Source organism: Telmatherina bonti (assembly GCF_933228915.1).
Source record: "Telmatherina bonti genome assembly, chromosome: 3".
Classification (NCBI taxonomy): Eukaryota; Metazoa; Chordata; class Actinopteri; order Atheriniformes; family Telmatherinidae; genus Telmatherina; species Telmatherina bonti.
In genome coordinates, this window is record NC_136621.1 from 8033027 (window position 1) to 8039026 (window position 6000).

Genomic DNA, 6000 nt, shown 5'->3' on the forward strand with positions numbered 1-6000 from the left:
GTCTTTCCTGCAAATTGATTGAAACGCCACTCCTACAACTTTTGTCTCACTTCAAATATTCAAGTATCAAACTCTTCAGCCCATTCAGGAGATATGTGCTGTGACTTTTGGTCTTTCGAACATATAATTTTTTCAAGTTATTCAAGTGTTTGTCATTGTTTTCAAATCTGTTCCTGTGATTGGACAAAACAGAAAATGCAGCTCAGCGATTGGTCCCCTTTCTGCACCGGTACACAGGTACGCATTGGTATACAAGGCAATGGTTCAAATCCAGTCTTGAACATTGTACACTGTAATGCAGGGGTGTCAAACTCCAGTCCTCGAGGGCCGGTATCTGGCAGGTTTTTGTAGTTTTCCTCTATCGACACAGCTGATTAAAATCTAATGGATCCAGAAGCTTCTTGTCAGCCAATTTTATCAATTTTGATCAGGTGTGTTGGGGCATGGTGACAACAAAAACCTGCAGGATACCAGCCCTCGAGGACTGGATTTTGACACCTGTGCTGTAATGGTTTGTCAGTTATGTACACAGAGTACTGCTGGCTGATATGATCAAAGAGCTTTGACTTTGGCTTTGGTTTTGGCAGAAAACTGTGCAATTAAAGTGTGGGCTCCCTGCACAAATAAGATATGTCAGGTGCAAATGTCTGTCCTCAAAAGGTGTGCAATCAATACGAGGAGTTAGTTCAAGATAAAAAAATAAAAAAAAAACTGCAGAAATGACAGTAAAATATTACAGTTTTGTTGTTAAAATGCTTCAAATGGAACAACATTGCTCACATTGAACAATAAAGTCTTTAACTGATTACACAAGCAGTTCTAAATGGTTTTCTGCAATGATTTTCTGCAATGAATAATGTAGTTTAACAACTGACTTCAGAATGTTATTTGTACTTACACACTTTTTCTTTTTGCAATTCTGCTGATTACACACTGGTGACAAAGGCAATCCCACACCAGTGGCAAAAATATTAGCGCTCCTGCCAGGGTGTGGAGAAGAACTGTAGTGGCATAGTGGTAAAATGAATTGGCTTTCATTTCAAAGGTTGAATGATTGTATCAGATGGTTGTAACTCTTCTCCTTATGCTGATCTATATCTAATAGATCTTGTGTGCTACTTTACACATTTAAATCTTAAGCTCTGTTGCCCATTCCACACTGCAGGAAGGTTAAAAAAACAAAACAAAAAAACATTCCCATTCCAATGAATAAAAATTTTCCTCCCGTGGGCTCACCATCTGCGGGAGGAGCCGGAGGGGTCGGGTGCAATGTGAGCTGGGCGGCAGCAAGGGGTGGGGACCCTGGCGGTCCGATCCCCGGCTGCAGAAGCTGGCTCTAGGGACGTGGAACGTCACCTCTCTGGTGGGGAAGGAGCCTGAGCTTGTGCGCGAGGTTGAGCGGTTCCGACTAGATATAGTTGGACTCACCTCGACGCATGGCTTGGGCTCTGGAACCAGTACCCTCGAGAGGGGCTGGACCTTCTTCCACTCTGGAGTTGCTCATGGTGAGAGGCGCCGAGCAGGTGTGGGCATTCTCATCAGCCCCCAGCTTGGTGCCTGCACGTTGGGGTTTACCCCGGTGGATGAAAGGGTAGTTTCCCTCCGCCTCCGGGTGGGGGGACGGGTCCTGACTGTTGTCTGTGCTTATGCGCCGAACAGCAGTTCAGAGTACCCACCCTTTCTGGGGTCCTTGGAGGGAGTGCTGGAGGGTGCTCCTTCTGGGGACTCCATTGTTCTGCTGGGGGACTTCAATGCTCACGTGGGCAATGACAGTGAGACCTGGAGGGGAGTGATTGGGAGGCATGGTCCACCCCCCTCTGAACCCAAATGGTGTTTTGTTATTGGACTTCTGTGCTCGTCATGGATTGTCTATAACGAACACCATGTTCCAGCATAAGAATGTCCATATGTACACCTGGCATCAGGATTCCCTGGGCCGCAGTTCAATGATCGACTTTGTAGTCGTATCGTCGGACCTGCGGCCACATGCCTTGGACACTCGGGTGAAGAGGGGGGCGGAGCTGTCAACTGATCCCCACCTGGTGGTGAGTTGGCACAGATGGTGGGGGAGGAAGCCGGTCAGAGCTGGCAGGCCCAAACGTGTTGTGAGGGTCTGCTGGGAACGTCTGGCTGAGTCCCCTGTCAGAGCGAGCTTCAACTCCCACCTTCAGCAGAGCTTCGAACATGTCCCGGGTGAGGCGGGGGACATTGAGTCCGAATGGGCTGTGTTCCGTGCCTCTATTGCTGAGGCGGCCAGCCGGAGCTGTGGCTGCAAGGTCGTTGGTGCCTGTCGTGGCGGTAATCCCAGGACTCGGTGGACACCAGCAGTGAGGGATGCTGTCAAGCTGAAAAAGGAGTCCTATCGGGCCTTCTTGGCCTGTGGGACTCTGGAGGCAGCTGATGGGTACCGACGGGCTAAGCGGCATGCGGCTTCGGCTGTTGCCGAGGCAAAAACTCGGGCATGGGAGGAGTTCGGCGAAACCATGGTGAGAGACTTCCGAACGGCTTCGAGGAGATTCTGGTCCACCATCCGGCGGCTCAGGGGGGGGAAGCAGTGCTCCATCAATACTGTGTACAGTGGAGATGGGGAGCTGCTGACCTCAACTCGGGACGTTGTGGGTCGGTGGAGGGAATACTTCGAAGACCTCCTCAATCCTACCAACATGGCTTCCCATGAGGGAGCAGAGCTGGTGGACTCAGGGGTGGACTCTCCTATCTCTGGGGCTGAAGTCGCTGAGGTGGTCAAAAAGCTCCTTGGCGGCAAGGCCCCGGGGGTGGATGAGATCCGCCCGGAGTTCCTTAAGGCTCTGGATGCTGTGGGGCTGTCCTGGCGTGGACATCGGGGGCAGTACCGCTGGATTGGCAGACTGGGGTGGTGGTCCCCCTTTTTAAGAAGGGGGACTGGAGGGTGTGTTCCAATTACAGGGGAATCACACTCCTCAGCCTCCCTGGTAAGGTCTATTCAGGGGTCCTGGAGAGGAGGGTCCTCCGGATAGTCGAATCCCGGATTGAGGAGGAGCAGTGTGGTTTTCGTCCTGGTCGCGGAACAGTTGACCAGCTCTATACCCTCTTTGGGGTCCTGGAGGGGGCATGGGAGTTTGCCCAACCAGTCTACATGTGCTTTGTGGACCTGGAGAAGGCATTCGACCGTATCCCCCGGGGGCTCCTGTGGGGGGTACTCCGGGAGTATGGGGTACCGGACCCCCTTGTACGAGCTGTCCGGTCCCTGTACGACAGGTGTCAGAGCTTGGTCCGCATTGCCGGTAGTAAGTCGGATTCGTTTCCGGTGAGGGTTGGACTCCGCCAAGGCTGCCCTTTATCACCGATTCTGTTCATAACTTATATGGACAGAATTTCTAGGCGCAGCCGAGGGGTTGAGGGGATCCGACTTGGTGGCCTCAGGATTGGGTCCCTGCTTTTTGCGGATGACGTGGTCCTGTTGGCTTCGTCTGGTCGTGATCTCCAGCTCTCGCTTGAGCGATTCGCGGCCGAGTGTGAAGCGGCTGGGATGAGAATCAGCACCTCAAAATCTGAGACCATGGTCCTCAGCCGGAATAGGGTGGATTGCCCTCTCCGGGTCGGGAGTCAGGTCCTGCCTCAAGTGGAGGAGTTTAAATATCTCGGGGTCTTGTTCACGAGTGAGGGAAGGATGGAGCGTGAGATCGACAGAGGGATCGGTGCGGCGTCTGCAGTAATGCGGGCTCTGCGCCGGTCTGTCGTGGTGAAGAAGGAGCTGAGCCAGAAGGCGAAGCTCTCGATTTATCAGTCGATCTACGTTCCTACCCTCACCTATGGTCATGAGCTGTGGGTCGTGACCGAAAGAATGAGATCTCGTATACAGGTGGCTGAAATGAGTTTCCTCCGCAGGGTGGCCGGGCTCACCCTTAGAGATAGGGTGAGGAGCTCGGTCATCCGGGAGGGGCTCAGAGTAGAGCCGCTGCTCCTTCGCATCGAGAGGAACCAGTTGAGGTGGCTCGGGCATCTGGTCAGGATGCCTCCTGGTGAGGTGTTCCAGGCACGTCCCTCGGGGAGGAGACCCCGGGGAAGACCCAGGACACGCTGGGGGGATTACATCTCTCGGCTGGCCTGGGTACGCCTCGGGATCTCCCCTGCAGAGTTGGCAAATGTGGCTGGGGAGAGGGAAGTCTGGGCTTCCCTGCTTAGGCTGCTGCCCCCGCGACCCGACCCCGGATAAGCGGCAGAAGATGGATGGATGGATGGATGGAAAAATTTAGATGATTCTGCCATAGTGCAGTGGAGAGCTGTGCTGGTGTAGTGGTTGAAGAAATGGGCTCTTGTTCAGATGTTTGTGGGTTTGAGTCAAGGCCGGCTCTAGGATTGCATACTTGGGGGGGGGGGACAGGCAGATATGTGAAGGGGGCATCATGCGTGCACATCACGCTTGTGCTCTTTTTGTTATTATTGTTTTTTGTAAGTGTTTTCTTAATGGGACTGTTAGGGTCTGACACTCTAAAGAAATGGATTGCACTTCATCAGGCCTCTAACCTAAGACCTGTCCAGCTTGGGTGTCCCACCAGAAACTAAAGCTCCTGCTGGTATAGCTCTTGGGGTCACTGAGGCACGCAAACCCTCTGACCACAATAAGGTGGCAATCCCTCAGAGGGGGAAAGGAATAAAAAAATTATAGATACATTAAAATAATTTTTTAAAAAAGAGAGAAATATCAATGATCAAAGTTTTAACAGCCAACAACAAAACAAATTTCTCATTAGATAGCCAAATAACAATAAACTAAACTATTAAACTGAGCTGAAATAGTTAGGCCTATCACAAACAACAAAAACAGGGCGGAACATCAAACCCCAAACCACAATAAGGTGGCATTCCCTCAGAGGGGAAAAGAAATATACAAATATTAGATACATTAAAGTAAGAAAAAAATTACAAATACCAATAATCAAAGTTTTAACAGCTAACAACAAACTTCCATAACTAACTAACTTACATAACTAATAATCACTAATAAACTAACTAATAATTACATTGGGGGCTGAGCCCACAACTCAAGTCTCATTTATTGGGGATATAGGCTCAATAATCCAGTATATTTATGAAATATGCGACTCTATGGTTTAAATGTATTAAATTGATCCTTTCTGGATAGTTGGATATTGTGCCTAGAGGAAAATATTTGTGTATATGATAAATCTAGAATACGAACATAATAAAAACATTTTATTTTCCAGAGTAAATCTTGGAATGCAAAGCGACAGGACAGGTCACTCAGTTATATGGTAGTTAAGCATTCAAAGTGAATTAAATTATGAAATTAAATGTTGACAATTTCTATCAGGCAGCCTCATCTTAACAAACAAAAAGAAAAATCCTCTCACACTGCATGGCAGGACCTGTGTCCAACTGGACTCCCATCAGTCTGACCAGCACTCATCCACCCTCCTGTTTGATTTACTGCTTGTGTTATTTATGTCATGTCAGTTATTCTATTCTATTGTCATTTATCAGATGCTTTTATCCAAAGTGAGGTACATATGATACTGAGAACAACGCAAGCAGGAAATCAAACATTAGAGGACATCGTAGGAAGGTGCTGGAGGACTGCTGACATGTAATGCAACAGGTTTTTTTTCCCCACCCCACAATATTACCTCTGTTAAAATACAAAGAATGCTAAATGCCAGTAGTAGAAGTAGTAGAGGTGATAATCATATTGACGAATCTCAACATGAATAACTGCAAACATCAAATACAGCTCAGTCTAGTGGTCTACTGTGTCCCTCCCAGTCTCCAACAGCCCATCCTGGAGCAACACACACATACAAGACCACCATCCTCATTAATACATAAACAGCCAAAAAACTGAGGTCATGATAAGACTGGTTTTCTTTTCCAAATATACTGTAAAGCAACATAAGATGTAAAACCGTCTTTAACAGCTGGACTTTAACTGAACAGCCAGAGACCTGCAGGTAAACAGTAAATAGCATTATAATAAAGCAGAGACCTGCAGGTAAACAAATT